Source organism: Ischnura elegans, chromosome 9 (assembly GCF_921293095.1).
Source record: "Ischnura elegans chromosome 9, ioIscEleg1.1, whole genome shotgun sequence".
NCBI classification, from domain to species: domain Eukaryota; kingdom Metazoa; phylum Arthropoda; class Insecta; order Odonata; family Coenagrionidae; genus Ischnura; species Ischnura elegans.
Genome location: NC_060254.1, coordinates 98,886,905 through 98,912,895, shown reverse-complemented (window position 1 = coordinate 98,912,895; position 25,991 = coordinate 98,886,905). Strand labels below are relative to the sequence as shown.

At 38.1% G+C, this 25,991-nt stretch overlaps 1 protein-coding gene across 7 annotated transcripts in view; it reads right to left on the bottom strand.

Annotated features, from left to right (window-relative positions):
• Window positions 1-25,991, bottom strand: part of LOC124165227 (lachesin-like) — an 878,935-nt gene that overhangs the window by 518,883 nt on the left and 334,061 nt on the right. Inside the window, exon 1 of one of the 7 annotated variants that reach the window (XM_046542525.1) lies at window positions 9,403-9,736. The exons of the other annotated variants lie outside the window; for them this stretch is intronic. The gene's annotated coding sequence lies outside the window, so the exon portion shown is untranslated. Of the gene's footprint in view, window positions 1-9,402; window positions 9,737-25,991 lie in introns of those variants that run through there. 7 annotated transcript variants of the gene reach the window in all.

Below are 25,991 nucleotides of genomic sequence, written 5' to 3'. Positions count from 1 at the left end.
TTATTTCTAAGGCTTCCTTGAAGCCGCGGAAAGCTACGAGACAGCCTCAAAATGTCTCAGTATTTCTCACTGCTCTTTTTCAAATGAAAATACAATATTCACGTGCAACTTAAAAATTATGACTCATTCGTACGGTGAAATTTTGGAGTGTGTCTCCTAAAGCAAGTTAAAATAGTAGTTATTATCTCCGAAACTGAATTTTCGGTTGGCTAGGCAACCATCATGCGGCTGGAGAAAGTGCCATAATCTCTTCGAGGAAGTGACAGGAGCGAAGAGTGGTGAGAAGCGTGTGAAGACCGATTTCGGAAACATTAATACATATTTTCATTGGCTTTAGGAGATACACTTTTAAATTTCATTTCAGACAATTAGAAGCACCACCAAATTTTGTAATTTCAGAGAATGTTAACTTGACTTTGAACATAATAAAAATATTGAAATGTCATAGAGTTAGGAAATGCAGTATTTACCTAACTCTGCCGGTAAAAACAAATATTCTAGTCAGGCTTATTTACTTGATTTGCAATACAATTCGTTTATCATATACTAGGAGTAATAAAATACTAATTTTTACATCATTATGTCAAAAATACATTTCATAAACATATACACAGACTGCACAAATAGCAATCCGTTCCCACTAACTTAGTTGATAACGAAGTACATGGAGAGAACGATGAACCCGTATATTTCAGTGTTGTGGTGGGAATTTAAGGCCTGTAAACTACATTGAGTATAAAGTGTAATTGGGTGCCTGACAAAGGAATACTAAAACCAGATTCACAGGAAGACAAAAAAGCAGTAAGTATTTCCATTTAGGTTTTGTCACATACCTGCAACCAATCTCAAAAAATCCATAATCCTAATTGTTATTATAACTGTTTACCCTCTACTAATACATTCCATAATTGGAGCAGTGTTCTGATCATATTTACTACTGAAGCAGCTGCTACTGTAAAAGGTGCAACAGGGAATGTAAAAAAATTCATGATAATGTAGCATTATCTACGGAAAATCCTCCTCATACTGATTGATCACATTGCTCCCAATGATTAACTAGATTAATGTGATCCATAGTAAATAATTCACCCAATATACACATAAATATGAATAAAGAAAAATGAAGCTCCATCAGCCCGTAATATTGGTAATTATCATCCGTAATTGACGTCATGACAAATATGATTTGCACCATAAAAAGCTATGTCTATATTAGCTGTGTAATATATAGCTAGAAATAAAAATTTAGCGATTTTTTTAAATTAAAATTAATCCTAATAATGAACCCAACTTTCTTAAAAGAAATATTTGATGGAGAAGGTACGTTCGGGGTTATCTAAACCTACATGTCCATGAAATTTTACTTAAAACTTACTTCCTTTCGCTCGGGTAATACGTTTCCTCGCTCCCTTTAAAAAAGACTCGGGTTCAAAGAACGCATTCAAACTGCTCTCATGCGAGTAGCAAGATAAATGTATGGAGAATATCCCCGCTTCACATCCATTTCGGAAAAACGAGATATGTAAGTACCTCTCTCTATGCGCTTAGCTTGATGGATAGAGGAATAATTCTTGAACCAATTCGGATGCTATTTCTTCTATCAGCGGAAATAGAGGTACAACATGATGTTAATTCGCAATCTCCCTTAGTTTCACCTAAAAAAACTTAAAAAAAACTGAACGATATTTATAAAATAATCTAGTTATATGGCTGACGGTGTATTTCGTTGCCTCAACCAACGGCCTACTCTCTCATAATAGCATGATATCTCCTTATACCACATTATCAACTAAGCTAGAGTGAATGCATTGTAATATGTGTATTTTGTGAATTTATTTAAGAAATATATTCTCAAGGTGATGATGTGCAAATAAGTATTTTTATAAATTAATATAAAACAAGCTTCCAACAGCTTGGTAACCCGTAATACGATATCAAGCTTTACGATACTCACGATACATTTTTTATGTTTAATTTTCTTAATCCATTGCTAAGTTCTAACAACACGTATCTCAAAATTTGGCCGGTTTGACACATGTTTCTGAAACGAAAAGTAATAACATTAAAAAATAAAATTAAAGCAAAAAAGAACTCTTATGTTGGCAAGTGTATGCTTCTTTTTCAGTTTTATGAATTTTTGGTTCTTAATTTTAGCGTACAATTAGAAAAAAATAACCGTTTTTTTTGCTCTCCTGAAAAGATGCTATTTCTGAGATACGTTTGTTAGAACTTAGCCATCGATGTGTAAAATTCGAAAGCTGAGCGGGGAGGGGATGTTGAAAACAGCGCTTGAGGGAATTATGTTTGGTGAATGAGGGAGAGGAAGGAAGGGAATGAGATTTGTGGATAAAATAAAAGGTATTCGGCCTTATTGTGAATTGAGGAGGGAAGTCCATGAAGAAAGGGGACACTTTCCGAATACTGCATTAGTATTCCATGGAAACCAACCTCCATTGGTAAAATACTTTGATAATAATATGCAAAATTATAACATTCCAAGAATGCGGAATATCACTGAATATATATAGGTTTTATGCATTGAAAATTAAATCCCACGAGTTTGCAATTAAGGTTTTAAGAATAAATAGGGGAAAAACATTCCCTTCGTAACGGTTAGATAAACTCCTAAAGTAATTTGGTAACACGTATTCGTGTAGCCAAAGAAACGACATCAAAACATTTTCAAGGACGTGAATGGCATTAGAAGATTAGCGCTGGAAGGAAACATGCTTCACCGGTTAATACCCGTGAAGAGAATTAAGTCCGGCTGAGGAAAGCATACAACGGAAGAGGATAGATAGTGGGCAGGCATTACGGCATGGCCTCCTTACGTCCGAGAGGGAATATTCTGGCACCTGTGTACACTCAGGTGAAGATCGATTCTCCTCGAACGAGCATAAACTTCGCCCTTGCGAGTACCACGAAGTTTTGCTTAAAGGGTACGCTAGAAAGTCAACTCAACACCATCAACAGGCTTCAACGCTGCATTTACGCGTGAAATTAAGGCTAACGGAAGACGCTTGTCCGATACTCATGAGGTTCTCCCACTAATGCATACGGTTATTAATAGGACGCATACCTAATATTAATAGGAGTTTTTTACTACGTACTGCCAGTTTATACATCATGTTATCGCGATATATCGCCTTCAAATGGTCAGGGTGCACAAATTTGTTCCAGAGGATCGGGTTAGTACGGTGGCGGGAATGATATTGATATTGCTATAAAGGTAGCAGACGCTAAAATTACCATATTGCCAGGCAATTATTGATTACTGTAGATTTTGATAGTACGTTAAACCCCTATTTTCCGTTTCTCTATCGAGGAATTCCAGGTCAAGAATGAACAAGCTTAAACCTTTCGCAAAAAGTTGATGACATCACTGACTTTTGCCGAGCAGCTCACCGCTTCTCTACCATTCATTGGCCTCGCGCACCTATCTCTCTTGGATCTTTGTAATTAATACGCCAATAAGCGATTCTTTCCGTCAAAGATTTGTTCTCTTTGAACAAATTAACGAACTACAACTGTGATGACGTCACTTACTCATGAGAAGTAGGCGGCTACTTTCGCCTTTTTTCATTTTCTAGCCATTAGAAAACGGCTGAGTGGTGAAGATATTTTTCGGCATTACTTATGTATCATATTAACATAACTGATCACTTCGCCTCGCTAATCTATCTTTGGTGGTTCGTGTTCGTTAACATTCTAATAAACGATTCTTCCTCTCAAGGATCGCGTCTTTCGTAACAATTGAATGAGCCAAACCTCCAATGATGTCACAAACTCATCAAAAGTGGGAAGCTACTTTAGCATTTGCCAATTTTCAAGTTATAAGAAAATGGCAAAATAAAGAAGACATTTTTTCATGATGACTCGTCTTTTCAATTCATCTATCGAATTAACTTTTGAAATTGCGATTTCAGGTATGAGTGAAGGACTCAAATTTGAGGTGATGATATAAGTGAAACAAGTATTAGGTCACCAAGGAAGAAAAACAACAACCGGTGGAGGGATTGTGAAGCAATCGCAAAACAAAGAGAGCGGAGTAATGAATGTAAATCAATTCCAAAATTATAATTTCATTAACAGTATTAATTTAGCTCAACAATATCAAATCCTAAAGCTTTTATTAGGTGTAACCTTAAAATAAATAAGAGAAATTTGAAGATGGAGCCAACATGGTGGGAATCAATTATGAAGTTATGTAGAGACTTGCAATTAAACGGAAGAATGGACTTTTACGTGAAGCAGTGAGGTACCCGTTCGGATTATGGAATGCCATGCTCCAAATTCATACCGTTTGATTAAATTATACACTTACAATATTCCAAAGGATTCGTTCAAAACGTAACTTACAAAGCAATCAATTTCATGTCGTAAAACTAGTTTGTGATTACGGGTACATTCCTCCTAAAAATGGTAACTTCTAATACATCACCTAAGTCTTTATCGTACTGCTGTTGGAGTTATTGCTATCATCTTTAGGAGCTCACCTCAAATATGAAAGCATATGCGGTGAGCGAACAACAAACAAATTTTGGTTTACAATGCCCTTTCGTGGTTCAAGATTAATAACCCCATTCATTCAAATAATACGCATCAAAGTGGATTGCGAGCAAATGGAACCGCGGAAATCAAAAACATTTCCGGAAACATATTTTTTTATCAGAAGATTAAAAAGTGATTCATGTGATTTGATCAATCGAATACCTTGTTAATTTTACGACCGCAGCAATCTTAATTAAGATCAGATGAAGAGCATTAATTTACGAGACGATCAAAGAGAATAAACTTCAAAGTTCTTATCTGCAATGATCACCGGTCGATCTTTATAAGTCTTGAATGAAATGGAAAGGTACTCACACCGTCCGAACAGTTTTTTGAACGACAATGAGGGAGAAAAATGCACTATCTAACAAACAGTCGCCATAATCTACGCACTGAACCTCGTAAATTAATGCACGAAGCAATTTAACTAAAAAAAAAAAAAACGTGGATATGAATCTTTCACGCTTATTTCATAGGAGGTCATGCGTGCGGTCTTCAAAGGTAATTTAACACATCCGGCATGGCGTATTGAAGGAATAAAGAGATAAGGGATCCAATTCGTCGTACCTACATTTGCTTTGACTCGATCGAGGGAAGTACGTATTTTCACATCGATTTAAGCATTGTAGGCATGACCAAATAATTCTCCGCGGGTGGTGGGTTAAATTTTTGGCCTTTCCTCCTCCCCCCCCCCCTTTCCGACAAAATCCAAAGCATATCGTGCATGCATGAAACTTATGGGTTTTTCCCCCAACCCCTCATACAACTTCCATTGTCTTCCTCTGTTCCCCTTCCATTTCACATCGAATTCAAACCTATCATAAAAAGAGAGAAAAAAATACCCACCCTCTATCTCGCACATTTCTCAGCCACGACTGATGCCTCAATTTTCCCATAATGCATCGGGAGAGTGCGAGTTATGGCGAAGTGGGCGGAGCCGTTGTCGGGAAGAGAGGTGTGCCAATGAAGGTTAAAGATAGAAAATGGACCTAAAAAAATTGTTCACTTAAATTTTTTCTTTCTTGAATGAAATATTACCCTTTTCAAATTTTCTTTTAACTTATAGAGGAGGGTTTTAAACTAAAACATCTAAAAGAAGAGTAAAATATAAAGGGGAGCTACATAGTTAAATAAATTTCTATACACTGCATTATTTTATTTATAATTTCATAAATAATCAACCAACCTTTCATATGGAAGTGAGAACTTCCAACTGAGCCATTGAATGCTTCTCTAACATCCTTAGTATCGGAAATTTGACACCTAATTCCCAACCCAATCTGGCCTTTTTAAAATGAAGTTAAAATTGACCATTGCCATTTGTCCAAACTGGGATTTCTAAAACCAAATAATTTGTATATAATGAATACACTAATGGTGAGTAATGAATCGCAATCAATGCCTTTCATTTTCTTTCCTTAAAATTCTCCTTGTCAACATTGATATGTATTTTGAAAACCGTTACATATAACATGAAAGTAAATTTCAAAGGCCATTTGCGATATGAAAAAACTTGTAAATTCACATTTTTTATTAAATGAAAACAATTTGCAAAATCTGGTCCAAATTTTGCTACCTCTAGCGTCAATTTTGCTAATATTTTTTTTTAATATGGGTGGAAATACCCAGGAGAATATTACTAGTTTAAAAAAAAGTCTTGCAGTAAATAAGTGCATTTGCATTGGGACGAGGAAGGAATTTATAAAGTTTTTTTCCAATCGGTAGTGCTTGCATATGTTGTGAGATAGAATGAATGAGACCTTTCTGTGAAGTGAAAGCGGATGCCCAATGATGGAGGACAAGCTGACCAGAGAAATTTTCAAAATGGTCCATGTAAATCTGTGTTAACCTGTAGAATGCTCTAGAATATATTATTATCAACAAAATAAGAAAACACAAAATAATCAGCACATCATTCGTGAATATGATAGAGTACAATGGAAGGCTGCGAGATTTTTCATAAAGTACTACGGGCGTGCGGAGAGCGTTACACAGATATGAAAAGACTTAGGCTGGGAGCCTATATAACCTCGGAGGCTGCGCGCTTGGCTTCAACAATTGAGAAAAGATATCTTCCAGAGCGACGCGGAGAACATCCTATAAGAACCCTATTATATTTCCTGGTCTGAGATATTTTGCCTAACGGAGAGGTATGGGAATTTATTTTTCCCCCGAACAATAAATTATTTAAATGAATTCTGGGTGGAATTTCGTGAGAGTGTTTTCTTCTAATTTATAAACGTGTAGTGCACTAACACTCCTTGTGACACTCCTATTGAGGTGGCTAGCGGACAGGATGCAGACGTTTCGATAGGGTAGTTTCCTTCATCAAAGAAAACGAAATGCATTGATTGCGATTCGTTGCCCACCATTAGTGTATACACAATATACAAATTATGTGGTTTTAGATATCCCAGTTTAGACGAATGTTAATGGTCAATTTTAGCCTCATTTGAAAAAGGCCAGATTGGCGCCCATGCGATGCCACTCCGCGTGACGTCACAGGGACCTAGTATCTATACGAGTAGATAGGAGTTTTAAATCGTCTGAGATTACCAATACATGCATGAGGAACTGAGCTCAGTGGAACGTCTCTTAATAATCACCTATTAAAATTGCCTATGGTCGGAAAGAGTCCTTTGTTTGATAGGGTATTAATAATCCCTATTTAAGCCAAGCGCTACCTGTCAGCGGCGTACTCTGCTACCTGCTAGCATAGCGTCGTATCAGCGCTCAAAGTCTCGCCCCAAGGTGACCTCACTTGGCGGCAGCAGGAGCCAGAACGACGTCACACGGGGTTTTCCCAGCATTCATACTTAGCCGTCGAGTTTTCGCGCGCTTGAAAATTTTCACTCTTCATTTAATCGCGAAAAATAGATTTCGTCATTTAAAAATATAAAAGCGTGAAATGCGTACTCCAGGATTAATAACCTTTCCATTTAGGCAGTAATAGAATAAAAGGAAACCACCCTATTCCGTTCACACTGCGAATTGAAACCACTTGATTCAACACAACTCTGGAAACATAATGTTATTTTAAGTGTCAAGAAAGCAATCAGACCACGTGTTCCTTTCGTATCAGAGAAAGCAAAAAGCACAATTCGGAGTTCTTCATTGAGAGCCGAATTCTTGCAAACAGAAAAAAAAACACGCGAAAAGGCGGAGGGATTTAGAGGACTGGGGAGTCAAGTGGAAAGGCGCACGCGAGTACCCGGGGTGCGTTCGGCGGCAAATTCTGTCTTGGTGGGCGTGCCCGCTGCCGTCAAAGCAAGACGGATCCACATGGGGCAGGGGGGTGTGTGGTGGTGGGGCGGGGTGTAAACGAAAACAGCGGAGGCGAGTTCTCGGCACGAAAATTTTCGGGTGAGGGGTTAAATGGAATGACAGTGAAGAGGAAGCGAGCGCACAGCTGTGGAAGATAAGAAGGAAATAAAAAACACTTGGCCCAGAAAGCTCAACCTCTTGGAGTGAATCTCAAAACGGCGCAAAGGAGGAGCCAAGTTTACACTATCGCGAACTTCAATGACGGCTTATCAAAATATAAATAAAAGCGTATTTTTAAAGATAATTATGACACTTTTAGCATAAATTTCATCTTAAAAATTCTCCATGAGAATGAAGATCTTCGAATCACTTCATCAAGCATTACAGCATTTCGCGTAAATGTTTTCATCGGCATTATATAAAATAACCTTGTTAATTTCACATATTTAATTTCACACGAACGGTTTCGAGTTGGTGCGACATAATCTTGTCTAGATATACGAATTACCAACTTTTAAATACATCAGCTCAGCGGAGTGGAAGGGACCAACCACATTGACGTAGTGTATGCCAGTAGATAATGTACATATGCCAACTTAAGTGTTTCCTTAAGTTTCATAATAAATTTCAAATGCTATTAAAAACTAAGGAGGTTCTTTTTTCAGGATGCCACAAAAACATTTTCATCAAACCTGACGGGCCTTCACCATCACGGCAGGATGGTGGAGAAAAATTGTTGCATCTATAGCAACGGAATAATAAAGCAATTTTGAAACGCAACCTAATTTATCTGGAAACTCATTTAAATTTGGAACGACTAAATTTACGTTCGTCGCAATCAGCGTGCTTACTTCTGTGACCAAAATATCGGCAAATACCAGTGAGACCTCACACCGCCTGCTGGCATATGTCCATGTACTATAGCCTTTTTTCGATGACAACGAAGACGTAACGTTCTACATTCTGCATGTTGGTGTATTTGAGGTGGCTCGTAGGGTAATATGCAGAGGTAGATAAAATATGATACCTTACCCGAGAAAAAGAAGTGGCACGACAACTACAGTAACTGAGAAAATCCACTAAATATCAGTGAATTACAATATTCAGATCCGTTTACAAAACAATGCGATAAAATCGAGTAAGAATAAGAATGTATGAATAAAGATATTATTATCAAATATTCCAACGAAAATAATGACATTTATAGCTAATTAGTCATTGTTTTAGAAGATCTGTATCCACTCAATGAACTAAAAGTATAACTGAACTACAAGCCCAATGAACTACAAACTAAACTAAGGTGTTGGGCAGGGGTGTGATGCAAAAGTTGAGAAGATTAGGTAATTCCGGATTAGAAATTTAATCACTTTGGCATGGCTAACATACATACAATCTTTCCATAACGAATGCGCGAGCAACTCCCTTGCGCGTTTCAAATTATAAGTCATAATTAACTTCAGGAAGAAGATACAGCCATTATATCGTGCTTGTTATAAGAAAAAATATTTCGTCACTTGCATTCTGTTGATACACATTCAATAACACTCAGAATAACATAAAGGCCAAACATATATTTGAGGTACTCACTCGATATGATGTTTACGGTGTAGGTACAGTCCTTCCTCGGAATGGTCGTAAGCCATTTCTTCATCACTTGGAAAAGAAAAAGCCAACACCTTGGTCTGGAATTTTTCTCATCCTTGACTTGGCACAAAGCACTAACCACTCTCGACTTAAAACAATGAACCTTTTTTCACTTTCCAAGGTAACTCACTCGATCTTAAAATTATTCGAAGACAAATATTTTCTACGACACCACCAACTTCAGGTCTTGCACAAACGATTTTTCTTCTTGAGATCCAATTTATATAAATGCATTAGGTCACAACAGCACTACATCCTCACGTCAATGCTTCGGGGAGGGAAATGAGGCTGGTGAGGGAACAGCGATATCCACCGGTCTTCCTTGACTGAGTAATATGACGTGACGGATAGAGAGAACCTTGCCTTAGGGCTTTCTTTTGGGAGTGTTGACTCTGTTTCGCTTCTCCGAGCTGAATCGCACTGTGCGCGTGAGTTCGATTCAAGGGAGGGGAGGAAAACTATTGCTCTCCCATTTAACTCACGGCACAGTCAAAACTTCGCGGCCTCTGAATGCGCAAAACTCCAGCGAGCGGAGGGGAAAGAGTTTGTGGTGGGGGAAACTTTGGAGGGGAGGCGAAGTGCTTCGCACTGTGAGTCAATCATAGACCTTGAATGCAACAAAGACTCGAGGAAAAAAATTCAACCTACACGCCCGTGTAACGAAACTTCGACTGAACGGTGTACTGGACGACACATCCCACGATTTTACCTTCTCATAGTTATTCCAATCGAAGCATTCCCGTGAAAATCAGCTTAACCGATTCGCGTTTTAATGCATATAAAATTAATAATACCCATTTAATAGAGAGTAGACGTCAGGATTCTTGCTTGGTAATAATCCATATGATCTTAGAGCGATTTCGTAAATGGTTGTAGGCATGCGCTAAAATGGAAACCAAGTAACCATATCTATGTTTATTTACACGGTGACGGATACATGCTTTGCATGTTACTCAATTGTTTTATGTCTTAATATTAACCTGGTGTGTCCCCTAGAAGAACGTCCTAGATCAATCAATATATCAATAACTATCCCCACCTCCCCATCCATCCTAAGTTACCTAAGTGGTAATCAACATCCCTTAACTTACGAAAATAAAATAGAAAATTTTCATGATTGTCTGTGCATAGCTGTGTATTTAAACCTGTATTAATCCCTAATGACAACGTAAAATGTCAAAACCATGCTTGGTCAAATAAACCATTTGGAATTATTTAGTCATAGCTTTTGATTCACAAGATGAGGGTTGAGCTCTATTGTTATGTTTTAAAATTTATGTTTTTTTATTAAAATATTTTTATGTTTTCTGATCTCAATACTCTTATAAAAAATAGATTGTTACCTTTTTGATACGACTCTACAACATCATGTCTTGATCCACTGGATTTGAAGATGCAACAATGCAAACTTCAGAAATTTTATTCGAAAAATATCACACACTCTCTTCCGCCAAAGTATGTCTTAGGAATTAATAAGTGAGTTATTCATGAAGAACTTTTTTCCCACCTGAAATCGGCCAAAAGTCTCTCACTTATAGGTGTTCCTTGACTCTCACTTATAGAGGCTTTCAAAGGTAAAAATGACTGGACCCAATGGCAATGAGTCTTTATTATAGATACTAATCACATTAACCCACTTCTCGCTTATCTAGGTTTGCCTCTATTTTATAAAATCGTTTCTGGCTTGATTTTGTGGAATTTCGATGAATCCACGATGAAAGGACACAAATGATAATATCCACACTTTCTTGTTCCAAACCTCAGCAACCGACCATGGTTTCAACACATTGTGTCATTTTCAAGGTTTTACCACGGTCGGTTGTTGAGTTTTGCAATTAAACATGTGGAATTTACCATTTTTGTTCTTTCATCTTGACTCCGTTTTGTTTTCCTTTTTCCCCTTTTCTGATATGGATCTGTTGATCCTTGCCTTCCTTTCCGGCATCAATCTAGTTTTACAAAGCTGCATGGTTATTTATCCACGTAATAATTTTGTTTTTCTGCATGGCTGGTGTCAACTTGCAAGGAAGGCAGTCATGATCGGTGAGAACTCACATCGCCAGCTGGCATGTGCATTAGGGCGGATCGCAAAAATCGATTTTTTTCAAATCCATCTGGCCCAATGAAAAAAAGTTGTGGGACCGATCAAAAATAAGGCCTGAAAATTTTGAGACCTGTACGTGAACCCCTGACCCTCGCTCAAATGCAATTTAGGGGGGGAGGGTCAAAATTCGAAAAAGATAATATTTAATGGTTATTCCCTATAGATTTTGCCGAGTTACTGCCCTTGTAGGGCGAAAATTTCGTGAATTTTGACGTATCTGCCACCGTTTAGCCACAAAATGCCTAATTTGAGTCCGCGTCCGCGAAGAAAATATTCCAACGCCCAAGCAGCGTCGCGGATACCAGAGCCGCAGGCCGATCCCTTCCCCTCCACGCTCGCTTCTCCCCCTCCCACGCCTCTAATACAGCAAAATTCATCCCGCGCATGCTGCTAGGAGGTCGTTTATCTTTGATAATATAAATCAGAAGATGGTAGAAGGTAAAAGACGATGCGTAGTGAGACGACTTGTCCCTTATTTGGCGCCTCGTCTCTCCCAGTTTCGGGTCCGACGGCATCTCGATGTTCTATGCTATGCTTTGCCAATGTCCGCTAAGCGAGCGCGTGTTTGATCAAGTCTAGGATGTGTGCTGCATATATGGCGTGGATTCACCCCGTTCCACGCACCCTGGTGGAGGCTTCCACGGTATTTCGTACATTTAGATACTCATCCCCTGCCAAACATCCCTGAGTTGGCTCTCAAGGTAGTATGTGGGTGTGGATGCAGGCCGCTACTCGCCCTCTTAAATCAAGGTTTGAGTAAGTGAGCTGGAAGAGTAACGGGTGCGATTTTATGGCCGAGAAAATCGCCCCGTGCTCCCGAGTGTAACTCACGCAATGAGAATTATACAACTGGACACAAAAAAACCGTAGGGGAGCGCCTGGTAAGGAAGGGCGACCACTCCATCGTGAATTACGATGCTCACCTGTCTCTAGGGTGCGGGCGCAGCGTCCTCATCGGTCGATGAATGAAGCTGGCCGAATGACGGTCGATGGGCCACAGGTCGCCACAAATTCCGCACGACCAGCAGTTAACTGCCTATTGAGCGTGACTGCTCCGCATCATTCACGGCCGACGTTTTATATGCACGTGGCGTTTGGCGACACCATCACGTTTAAATAGCTCGGTAAATCGTGAATACCCTGGCGCGAAACTACCAACATAAGAGGCTGAAAGAGATCATTATCCACGCGGTACATTAAAGGCATTTAATTAAAAGTCTTTTTTCACATACCTCAATGTCGATCAATTAATTTTGAAGGTATTTGGATAAATGGTGATACGCAGACATGTTACGTAACCCAAGTGATTAGACTAAGGTGGAAATTATTTCCCATAGATTGAGTACTTAACCGTAACCCCATGGCTAGTGTATATACCTAAAATGAGGACAAAACTATATTTAAAAAAAATGGGACTGTTAATGAGCATGACAGCTCCAAATCGTTCGCGGAGGATGTTTTATATGCAGCACCAACGTTTGGCAACGCCATCAAACTTAAATTGCTCGATACACTCCACTGCTATCATAGTATCAACGTGCGATGCAAAGCTGAAGAATATGGAGTGGAATTAAGTATTGGGTTAAAACGACGATGAAATGAAACGGAGATTACCTATCCAATGGCCCTACAATTTTCACTTCACTTTACTAGTTAACAATATATCCAGTTCATCAAACATCGCATTTTCACGTATTCGGCACGTAGGGCTAGGGAATACGGTTCAAAAGGGTTAAGTAGGGCAAGATTGAAATCTAGTCCTACTTAATCAATAACACAATCGAGGAATATTTTGATACCAGGTAACTATTACTGTTAAGATGAAGGAAAAATTAGCAAATTGATTTAATAGAAGCATCATGCAGTTCATACTTTACTGAAGTAAAATGATTCATATTTTTACCCCCTCCCTCAACCACTTTACTAATGCTATACATCAAAATATGCAGGTATACATCTTTCAAAGATATCGCGAAAGATAACTTGTAAAAACCCGAGAAGTGGAGGTTTAGACTGCATCCCTTCGGAAATTCCTCTTCAAGGGTGGGCCATCAAAGCAATATATTTGACACCCAGTAAAATTTCTATACAGTAATTATCTTTAAACATAATTGTTGCTGTTGTTATTCGGAATAACTCGCAATGTAATACATATCTAATGTGTGAACAATGGCGAAAGTGAAAATTATTTAAAATAAGGAAGCCCATGTGAGCAAACATCGAATTCTTTAACCAGGACCGAGAAATTTCTTCAGGTGCCAATAAACGCCTGAACTGATTCGATACCAATGAAATACACTATCTGTATCTTGAGAAAGTTGGTGAGTAAAAAAATTTCCGTTGTAATTTATATAGCGTAGAAGCACCAGCGATGAGAACAGCTGACATATCAAGTGCTGAGGCTTCTGACACAGGCGATCCATTGGTATCAATCGAATGAAAAATTTGGAAATGGGAGAAATATGAAGTACTATGTAATACTTAAGAAGAAGGCCAAACAAATCGTTCAGCTGCATCATGAGGCATGATGGTCTAGGAAATGCAATCATCCAAGGACAAGTGGACGCGAGGAAAGGAAGGCCTCTCATGACATTTATATTCTTAGCGAATGCCTTCGTATGCCCAAAATGTTAGCCGAGTAAGGATGGGAATCTTTATTTGATTGTGGAGCAAAGTAAAGCCTAAATTAAATTATTAAATTCGGAAATTATTTGTTATAGACGATCGGAAAAAGATGCGTCGTTACCAAAGTGCTATGATAAGCATGATGACGAGAATAAAATAGGGTGGTTTCCTATTATTTTTTTATTGCCTAAATCGAAAGTGAAATTACTCCTGGAGTACACATTTCACGCTCTTAGATTTTCGAATGACGATATCTATTTTTCGCCATTAAGCGAAAATTGAAAATTTTCATGCGCGCGAAAACGCGACGGCTAAGTAGGAATGCTGGGAAAACTCCGTGTGACGTCGTTCTGGTTCCAGCTGTCGCCGTGTTAGGTGACCTTGAGGCGAGGCTTTGAGCACTGATACGACGCAGGATGCTAGTAGGTAGCAGAGTACCCTGCTAGCAGGTAGCGCTTGGCTTAAATAAGGATTACTATTACCCTATCAAACGAAGGAAATTTTCCGAACTTAAGTAATTTTAATAGGTGATTATCAAGAGATGTTTCCCTGATTTCTGTGCCTCATACATGCATTGGTAATCTCAAAAGATGTAAAACTCCTATCTACTCATATAGAAACTAGGTCCCTGTGACGTCACGTGGAGGGGAATCACATGGGCGCCAATCTGGCCTTTTTCAAATGAGGTTAAAATTGACCATTGCCATTCGTCTAAACTGGGATTTCTAAGACCAAATAATTTGTACATTATGAATACACTAATGGTGGTTTAGGAATCACAATCAATGCATTTCGTTTTCTTTGATGAAGGAAACTACCCTATTAAGGAAATGGACGGCGAAACAGAGAAATTTAAAATGTCATTCTTTGCTCCTACTATTATGATTAGCGACGGTGTCTCATTAATTAAATATAATAGTGTCACTCGCTAGGGTGACAAATTGCATGTTCATAATTTTTTATATTTCTAGCCTTGCATGGGTTTGTCATAGGCATTGCTAACCGTTGGCTATTTTTGCCGTGCCATGACTGTGGATGTATATCTTTGTTATCAAGCGTAGTATTTTTATGAATGTGTGGTGTGCATGTGACATGGTCATTCATACTACATGGTGGTGGTTAGTCACACTTTGCCAAGTACCAAAGAGTCGGCATTGGCTTTCAACAAACTTAAGGCCTTCAATCTGGAAAGTTTGTCATTTTCCTTTGCCGCTCCATAGCCCATGAAGCATCCAGGTACAAAACAAGACTTTTCACCCATTTTTCACCAAGATATTGCTAAATTCCTCTGCCAATTATAAATATATAAGCCGCCGTGATATACAGCAATCACGGTAGCCTAGGATACTCAATTCGGCCTCTGAATGCATTGTCACCCGCTGGGAATTTAAATGGATTTGCAAAAGTCGTCATTCGCGTCACTGACGAAGGAAATGATTCGAATTTCACGGGGAAAGTAAGGTATAATTTGGGGTATCAACTGAAATTTATATACATGATCATGTGATTTATCAAATTCATAACTCTTCAATCCTATTTCTCGCAATTACAAATATTATACTGCAAAATATTGGAAAATAGTGGATCGCATTGCACTAATTACCGCGCGGCGAACATTTTTGAAAACCGATTAAAATACGATCGAAATGGGAACAGATATCAGCCTTCTAAGGGATGGAATTGGGCATCTTCCCTGCATACTCCTGGCTTAAAGCAATGAAAGCGCAAGGAATAAATGATTTTAATTTTTCCTGGTGAATACTTCCGACGAATATTTCGCGGATTCTCAACCAGGTTAATGCTTTTATATAAGCCGACGTTTCGGGAGACGACTTGTCTCCCATCCTCAAGGCTGTGTTACTTTATGGAAGTCCAATTTCACACTGAACCGGAGCGACCGTTTACCGAAGACAACGATGCGGCTCAGGTGTCGTCCGATTGGCTGTAGGTCTTTTGAAATTCTTCACGTTCAACCCTTATGTTTTTTTATACAGCTGATTACAGGTCTCCATGTCACAGCCTTGAGGATGGGAGACAAGTCGTCTCCCGAAACGTCGGCTTATGTAAGATTTTGAGATTTGATGGAATTTTCGGTATGCCTTTACTTCCATTACAGAATTGGAAGCATTGCTTCATGCATTGATACCAAATTGAGATGAATAAGTACCCAGTTGGTGAAATAGATCAGTCAAAACCTCTCCCACAACCGTGCTCAATACAATCAGTTAAATTCGCAATGACATTTTAAACAGGTTCAAATTTTTCCCACACAGACAGTAAATAAATAAAAAAGCAGCACAACATCGGGGAAGTCCCCGGAAGTGGTCATCGTCCAAGAAAACGAGATAATCCAACTGAGGAATCCTTGTTCCGTGATGCAAAACTATGATAAAAGCATTTACTTGGCCGAGAACCCGAGAAATATTCGTCAAAAGCGCAAGGAGATTGGTGGGGCTGGTTGGCCAGCGCTAATAATTCTCACCACTGCACGCATGTCTTCCAAAGAACTTGAATTTTCGGGAGCACTGAAGCTACACCGGCCCCTTCCTTGATTAGTTTCTATCGGCGGAATGCGCGCATGGGTGTAGGAATTCCGGATATTCGTACTCTGCAAGCTGCAAGTGTTCCCGTCGACGTTGCATGGGAGGAGGCGGAATGGAAGAGGAGTTTCACTGAGAAGAGGAGGGAAATTTTAAATGCCTCTCACACCCCAAAACAGAAGAGCGCGGGTGAGCGAGGGGAGGTCGTAAAATTTTAACACCTTATCGTAAACGCCACTGCCGTGCAGCTGATGAGCTCATATTAGATAGATAAACGACCTTATCGCGAGACGAGGAAATTGAGTAGCGGGGGGGGGGGGGGGGGTCCAACACCACCCCCAACAACCATCCTATACACTTGAGTCAGCCGCTGGAATATACATACATCAAAACGATAAAGAGATGAGTAATGGACGGACACATTACGTATGGAGTGATGGAGATGCATTACGACAGGCAGATATATAGATGTATTTATTCGTTCTGGGACATTCACTGCCCTCGGAAATGAGCCCATCGGTAAAATACATGTTCTCCTTGTCTACCAGACACAAGTTTTTTACAGGGGGATGGTGTTCCAAAATTCCTTGTCTCGGATCTTCCACAAAGTTTCCGATATGTTACAGGAGGTAGAATGGGAGTCTTTGCGGGAGCATAGAGAAAAGTATAGGCTAAATCTATTTACTATGAGAAGATTTTATTCCCAGACGACGTGGAAAATATCGTTCGTTTTCAGTCGTACCATGTAAGTATTGAGATCACAAGAAGAAAATAAATTAAATAGATTTCAAAGCACAGAAATCGACAAAACTTATTTCTTCAGATAATGGATGTCACTTAGATTTTACGGTAATATATACCCACATACACCAAAGTAAAAAGTAGGAATAATTATTTTTTTGGTATTTCACACCAATTTATATGCGTACGCTGAGTAAAGGTGAAAAAGTAATTTGTAACACAAGTGAAAAGGCTCACCTTCTACGTCATAAGGACCCGGTGCTCGGCGTGGTTTTATGGTTACGTTGACATTTCTTTCCTAGGACTACCGGCGATAGCAACTAATGTGCCATCCCTATTGTTGCACTAGCTAGGTCAACCTAATGCATATGTTTCATTCTTTCATTACCCTTCTACGGTTTGTGTTTTTTGGTCTTTGTTTTCTTTATCGGCGTCTAACTAGTTTTATGTAACTACATTGATATTTATCCACTTAATAGTTTTAAATTTTTTCTTGTACACTTAGTTTCAACTTGCACGAAGCAATGCATGTTCGAAGAGAGCTCACACCACCTGATGTAATGTGAAGTTTTTAGGCCATTTTTTTCAATGACTACGAAGACTACCGCATTGCATGCCACACATTGGTGCATACTCACCCCCTGCCAAACACCTCAGAGGTGGCTAACAGGTTACTATGTAAATATAGACGTAGCTATGACTGTCATGCGGTCAGGAGTGAAACAATATCCCTGAATTAACGATACTCACGACTTTTCCGAGAGATTAAAGTCTTTTATCGTTCGAGTAAAAAAGAATTCCCATACATATTCGTTCGGCAAAATATCTCTCTTAATTTTTCTTTTCCATCAGACCTGGAAATGTCGTGGGGATCTAATATTATTTTCTCCGTGTCACTCCTAGAGGAATTAATCCTCAATTGCTAAAGCAATCTAAATCTCTCGCGCAGCCTTTGAACCTCAAATGTCTTCCATACTAAATCGTGTAACATCTACCGTAACGCTCTTTGTACGGCCGTAGCAGTTTTTCACGGATCGCGCCCTTTTTCTTCGTATTTTAATGAGCTAACGAATTAAGTTTTTCTTCGCCTGTTCCCACATGCTCACTGCATATTCAAGGTGTGACTGGACGAGTGTGGAGCAGCACCTCTCTTTTACTTTCTCATCCGAAAATCTTCCCACAATACGCTTGACGAATCCTAAATCCTTCAGAACTCTGCCACAAATATTTATTATTTATGCTCCCACGATAGGTTCGAAGACATCGTAATTCCTAATAATTGACTACACCTGTCGCCTTTATTTTTATTTCATCCACAGCATACACATGGGGATAGCTGGACGCAGTAGCGGATGCAGGATAAGGACAAGGGGGGAGCTAAGTATGGAATAAATTCCCAGAAGTATTGCGGGTCCGAACAAAAGTACCATTCTATCTTGCGTAAATTGGATGTCCAAAGGGGGGGTGGCAGTGGCATAGCCATGGGAGGGGTTCGGGGGGTCCGGAACCCCCCCCCCCCCCCGAAATATAAAAACACAATCATTTTCCTTCATAAAAGAAAACAAAATATTGAAATATCAGAATTTTAAAAAATATTTCTGTAACAAATGAAGTTTTTTCGATCATAAAAAGTGTTAAAATTAGTTTAAAACCCTTTACTTAGTACCCTGTTTTTCAAATATTTCCCCCTCTGGTTTTGGACCCCCCCGAACGAAATTCCTGGCTGCGCGTCTGGGGGGGCTATAGCCCCCTTAGTCCCCCTATAGATCCCCCCCCCGTCCATAGATCCCCCCCCTCCATAGATCCGTGCTACTAGTTCGACGGCCTACGGAAGAAATGTACCTCCGTGCATTTGCTCAGAGACTAGTGAGACCGCTGATTGGCTCATTCTGTCGATAGGATTGTTTTCATTGGAATGGTGAGTTTGCTTTCCATAGAAAAATAGTATTTTAATATGTAGTATTGAGGTTTATGCCATTTACAAGAAGCATATTTTCCGGCGTTTTGGAGATTTATTTTCCATTTTCGAGGCTTAATAAAATTTGAAAAGATGAGAGGTACAAAAGAGATCAAGTATTAGCAATTACTTATACAGTGGAAATAATGTTCAACTAAATGTCTTTACAAATGTATTCATAATTTTAAAAAATAAATTAAGTGAACTGATGTGGCAAACGTTTTAAACTATCGGACAAACTAAACAACTACACAAAAGGTGTGCCACATCGATTTTCTTAATTTTTATAAAAAGAATCATGACTTTATTAAAATATATCTCAAGTTACCTACCATCAAGTCAACCTTTTCCATTCCCCAATATTGATAAAAAATGTGGATAACCGTCAATGCTTGCCTAAATTGGTGTTTACTGCCCATTCACCATTATGCACTCTTATTTACACTTACTATGAGAATAAAACTGAAACATGACTGCAAACATGATGTACAAAATGCTCTCTCCCCCTCCACTCAAATCATGCTCTCAAACCCGCCCTGATATATTTTTCCATTTCCGGGGAAAGAACTTAAACGACGCGCAAAACGAGAAGGGAGAAGTTTATATCAGTTTCGCGAATGGCGGCGGGCACTTGCGGAAGCGCGGTGGCGGAGAAGATGCGAACTACGCATAAAATAATTCCACGATGAGGAAATGCCGAGTGATGGACTCCATTTTCCCTCGCTCAGTTCCACCCGCTTCTCCGTTTCATCGGAAGGGGAATGTCAAAAGGAATGCGAAACACGAAAGAAGCACATCGAACCCTTGCGGACGGCGGAAATAAAATCCAGTCAATCTTGGACGGATAGGAGTAGTTGAAAATTTGAAGTATGGTGAATGATTATTCATTATGCACTCGAAAGGCATAAAAAAACTCCCTTCGAAGAGAACATGTATGTAAAATATGAACCTAAACTATGAAACTATGCTAACCCTTAGCCGGTGACGTGCGGTCTGAGAGACCGCTGCGTTTGTAAAATTATTAATATTTTCAAAATTGCTATTTGAAAGGAAATCTAATCTTCTTAATCTTCCTATGCCTTATTATACAACATTGTGACGCTCACGACGATTATATATATTTTCAAATAGCAATTTTGAAAATATATATATAACCCTCGTGAGCGTCACAATGTTGTATAATAAGGCATATCACTCTTAAAAGTGAACAAATCTTATTATTTATTTCTGATAATTTGAAACTGAATTTTAGTAGCGGTCTGTGAGACCTCACGTCACTAAATTGGAAAAACCGATAAATGTTATTCTGGTGGGAATAATTCAAAAAGTTGTTAAAAACAATTCCTAGTGATTATTCAAGAATAATATTAATTATCAATAATCTGTAAGGAAGCATTTTTAGTTCAATAACGTGGATAATTAAGTATTTAATAACGAAAATTAAGATTATGATAACAACTCAAGTGTTTTTGATATCAGTTTTTTGATCCTCTTTCAAATAACAATTTTTACTGAAAAATGTGGTTCGTATTGGGAATGCAGAATAATAAATATAAGTTTTATAAAAGTTGAGAAGTCAAAGAAACATTAAACTCAGCAATAAAAATGAATTTGAAAGGTTTTATGAATTTTTGTTTTATGGCGGCCTCCCAGACCGCACGTCACTGGTAGTGAGACAAGAATTGCACGTCGCCGGTTAAGGGTTAATAAATTTAAATTTATAAAAGGAAAATGATCAAATTTTTCAGCACTGACTTCGGAACAGTGCTCCCATTCCAGGGAATGATCGTGTGCAGTTTATAAAATTGAGTCTAAAATTCCTGATTCATACCTGGCTCAGTATTAGTATTCAGGGAAATCGATAGGATGAGAATTTACACAGATTATCCTTTTAGAATTTCTCTGACGATAAATCACTTACTTATGTAACCGCTCAATGGCATGGAGCGACTATCGATTTCACTTCCCTAAAAACTGCTCTTCATTTACTCGTTTACTTAACCTCCTGGCCGAACAAAAACAAAGTTAATGAGACGAGAAATTCGTTGACAAATCAAAATCCGAAATGCGCAGAAAAGGCTTTGCTGAACGAAAACCTTGTAGTGTAAATATAGGAAAATATGCATTGAACTTTAAATTTATTTTTAATCTTCCTTAATTTCTTTCTGCGGCGATAATGTCTTTGAGTTAAAAAATATAGGCTATTCTACGTGGAAGAATTAACTAAAAATAAAGCGAATCACAATTAGGTTAAAATAGCATGTTACAATAAGTACTAAAAAAATGGTGACCTATTTAAAAAAACCAAGAACCTAATCAAAATTCCTCACAAAACGATGCAATTAAATCATAATTCTATTCAAGATGTAAAAAATAATTACAAAAGTAATCAAATAGTTTACTGATGAAAAGACTGTTTTCCTAACAAGAAACAATGAATGTAAGTAAAAAAATTATCCTACAAATTGTTGACAGGAAACATTGTTTCACTGCGGCATTTTAGGATACAGTATCAGAATATCAGCTACTACCAGGACTGATACATACATGAAAGAGCATAGGATTATTTCAAATATGTTTTCAAACGCAAAATTTTGCCTCAGGCCAAAATTTATAAACTGACTCACGTACTCGTACAAATGTTTGGGGTGAACGAGACGAGATGCGACAAATGTCATGGAATCGATCCCCTCCAAAATAGCATGAAACCCTACAAAAATAATTGTCGAAGCGGTAATTTTTTATCTATTACAGTGTTACCAACTGTCTGAATGCCTCTGCTTTTTGGAGGAATTCGAATTTCAAAAATTTCCTTTCCGATTTTTCAAAAATGTACTTTTTTGATTCTAGACCCCGTGATACGTCAAGGTATCACTTTTCATACCAATCAGAGGATTTTTCATTTTGATCAAATGGAGCAATTTCGCGCATTAAATATCGGAAGGACATTCGGGGTTGCGTCATAGGGTTCAAAACCTTTTTAAGGACTAACAGTACCTATAAAAGGCCTCAGGAACCGAATATCAACAATAAACATCGATGAAACTTTCTAAACTAATTACAATGCACGAGCTTCTGAATCATTTAACGGAAACTACGCAAATTGAACACGTGTCCAAAATATCTAATGAAAAGTAAGCTAAGATATGACATGGGGCACAAATGAATTGTCTTGAGAATATGCAACCATACACCACTATCTCGGTATTTGTGCAAAACAGGCGTGAGGAAAAATTATCATTCTTCTTTTTGGTAATCAATTTGCAGGACATCATTTGTATGGATATTTCTCAAACAAAGAAAATGACCCAAGAGTTCTCACAGCGTTTATTTTCGTCTTACATCTCCATTCCTCGAATTTTTTTATAAAAGCATGAAATTGCCTTCTGACAATATTTTTCTCGCAGTTTTTTTTTCACACCGTTATTTTTTATTTCCGTTTCAATTATTTCAAGCCGGCTCAGTGTATTAATTTCCTGGCCGAGGTTATGAGATCCGTCATTTTAACAGCTAGGCTCCTCTTTTAATGAGATTTTAATTTCATGGATTTGGAGGTCTAATTACAAATTATTTCCCTCGGCTACGAAGAACGGAAATTCAAATTTCCTTTGAAGTGAGGGAAGAAACGAGTCATATTGCTGTGGTTTAATCGCCGAAACTCACCCTCTTTTATTTCTCAGATGTGATTACATGAGATCCTTCAAAGTCTTTTGATTTAGCATGGAATGCAAAAAAAAGCGCGAGTATACCGAGGTGGAATAAAATAAAATCACCGACAATTTAATAATGTAGTACTAGCACTTGCGTACTATTTCCCGCCAATAAATAGTAAGGGAAAAATTTTCCGAATAGCAAATCATATTTGTATATAACTCTTAGTTGCTGCCATCAATCAAAAGTCTTGAGAAAAAAAATCAAAAATCTGAGCTAAGTATTTGTTTAATTTCACAGGAAAACTGCATCATTGCATACTTTTTCACAATTAACTGTAAAACTTCGATATTCGCGCAATAGTTTATACAGCTATTCGTCAAATTTACATGTCTAGAACAATTCATTTCCATTTTATACATACAGCATCAATTTATAAATTTCCAAATAACCTGAAAACAGCTCGAAATAGCCTTTACATCGAGAATACCAACAATTAACACTTCTGTAATTCAATACTATGGCTCTTTTAGTACCTTGTTTTTTTATGATTTAGAAATAAATTATAAGCTACTTTTAGTTTTTTACATTGATTTTGTGTGAAACTGCAGGAATTTTTCCAATTCTGTTGTTGTTGCTGAACGTTGAATAACATGCTATGAAAAAACAAGTACAAAAGGTGACATCGTGTGGAATATTGGTGTTATTGAAGATATAATATAATAAAATTTATTACATTCGATTCTTATCCCTGCACTGATATAACAAACAAGTTTTTTTTCTTCCCACCGACAGCTGTGCGGGTTAACTCAGTTACCCCACCAATGAAAATTGAAGCTTTCAAAAACAATTTAAATGAAAAAAAATCATTCGTCTCCTGAATAACGAGAAAGTGGTTGAGCTCAAATACAAAAAATATCAAAGGGACAAAATAAAAAAAATACAGGACATTAGTACAAATCTGGGCAACTGAGTTACATCGCACAGTCACGGAAGGGTAAATAGTGTAGGTACAATCACGAACACACATGTCCGGATAGAGATATAATAATAATAATAATAATAATATCGTTTATTTTCGTAGGCACTGGGGCCCATAAGAAAATATAAGTACATCTTTCTACATTTCACATTGAGATAGATAAATAAAAGAAAAAGTAAATAAATATATATACATATACAGTCAAATGTGAACAGTGCATATCGCCTAGTACATGAAAGAAACAATACAATATTTTCGACAAAAAAAAATAATAATAAATAATCGCTCTTCGATATAACACACTAATTACAAAATTAAAGGTGACAAACAAAAGAAATATGAACAAGAGATATGAACATAAGAAAGTGAATATAAACAAGAAATATGAACATAAGAAAGTGAATATAAGCAAGAAATATGAGCATAAGAAAGTGAATGTAAACAAGAAATATGAACATAAGAAAGTGAATATAAACAAGAAATATGAACATAAGAAAGTGAATATAAACAAAAGAAATTTAACTTGGGGATAAGGAGGCATTCTTCAGAAACCCATATGTGCTGTGTTTGAACCTATTGACATTTGTACTGCTTCTTATTTGGGATGGGAGAGAGTTCCATATTTGTGAGGCGGTTACTATGAATGATTTGTTCATATGTAGCGTGTGATGTTTTGGAATATGGAGGTCAATGTTATGATTTCGGGTAGGTATATCATGAACCTCAGAGTTTCTAATGAATTTCTCATACAAGTATGGCGGGTAACCGGTCGTTAAGATACTGAAGGCTAGAGTTATTATGTGAAGGGTGCGACGCTCGTTATACTTAAGCCAGTTGAGGTGATTGTAATAGTTACTGATATGGTCCCATTTTTTTAAATCGTAAATAAACCTTACAGCTGAATTCATGGCCAATTGGAGTTTATTATTGTTTGCGTCGTCTTGGTTAGTGAATAAGGCTGTGCAATAATCCAAGTGAGGGAAGACTAGTGTTTTAACTAATGAAATTCGTATGTCGGGTGTAAGTATTTCTCTGGCTCTGACAAGTTGATGTAGTGATCCCAAAATTTTACGCCTCGCATAGTTTGTTTGAGGCTTCCAACTAAGGGTTCGATCGAATATGACTCCAAGGTTTTTTACTGTTTCCTCATAAGGTATATTGTGGCTACCGAGTCTTATTTTAGGTAGATTTTCATGGTCTAATTGGGAAAAGAAATAATTGCTCCCTATAATTATTGCTGTTGTTTTCTTGTCATTGAGAACCAAATGATTAGCCTGCGCCCAACTGTTAATTCTCTCGATGTCCTCATTGATAAGTGCGATCGAATTAATAATATTGGACGGCGATGAATGACGATAAATTTGAAAATCGTCGGCGTAAAGGTGGTAGTCACAATGCATGAGGACATCAGGGAGGTCGTTTATAAAGAGAGAAAAAAGAAGTGGGCTAAGAACTGAGCCTTGTACCATCCCCACGGGATTAGGGATCCAGTTTGACTGTAGGTTACTACTGACCACCACTGCTTGAGTGCGACCGCTGAGGTAAGATCTAAACCAGTCAACAGCACTCTTTGAGAAATTTAGGGTACTCAGCTTGCGGAGGAGCAATTCATGGCAAACGGAGTCGAAAGCCTTGGTGAAATCGAATAATACTAAGATCGTCACCTGGCGTTTGTCCATTGCCTCACGAATGTCCTCGGTAATTTTTAAGAGTGCAGTTTGAGTGCTATGTCGACCACGGAAGCCAGACTGCAAGGGGTTTAGTAAGTTAGCAGTGGATGTATATGAGCTTAATTGCTGAAATACAATCCGCTCAAATATCTTGGCAAAAGCACATAAAATTCCTATCGGTCTGAAGTCATCAGGTGTAGAGGGCTGGGGGCATTTAGCAATTGGGTGTATAAGGGAGTGCTTCCAGGTCACAGGATAGTGT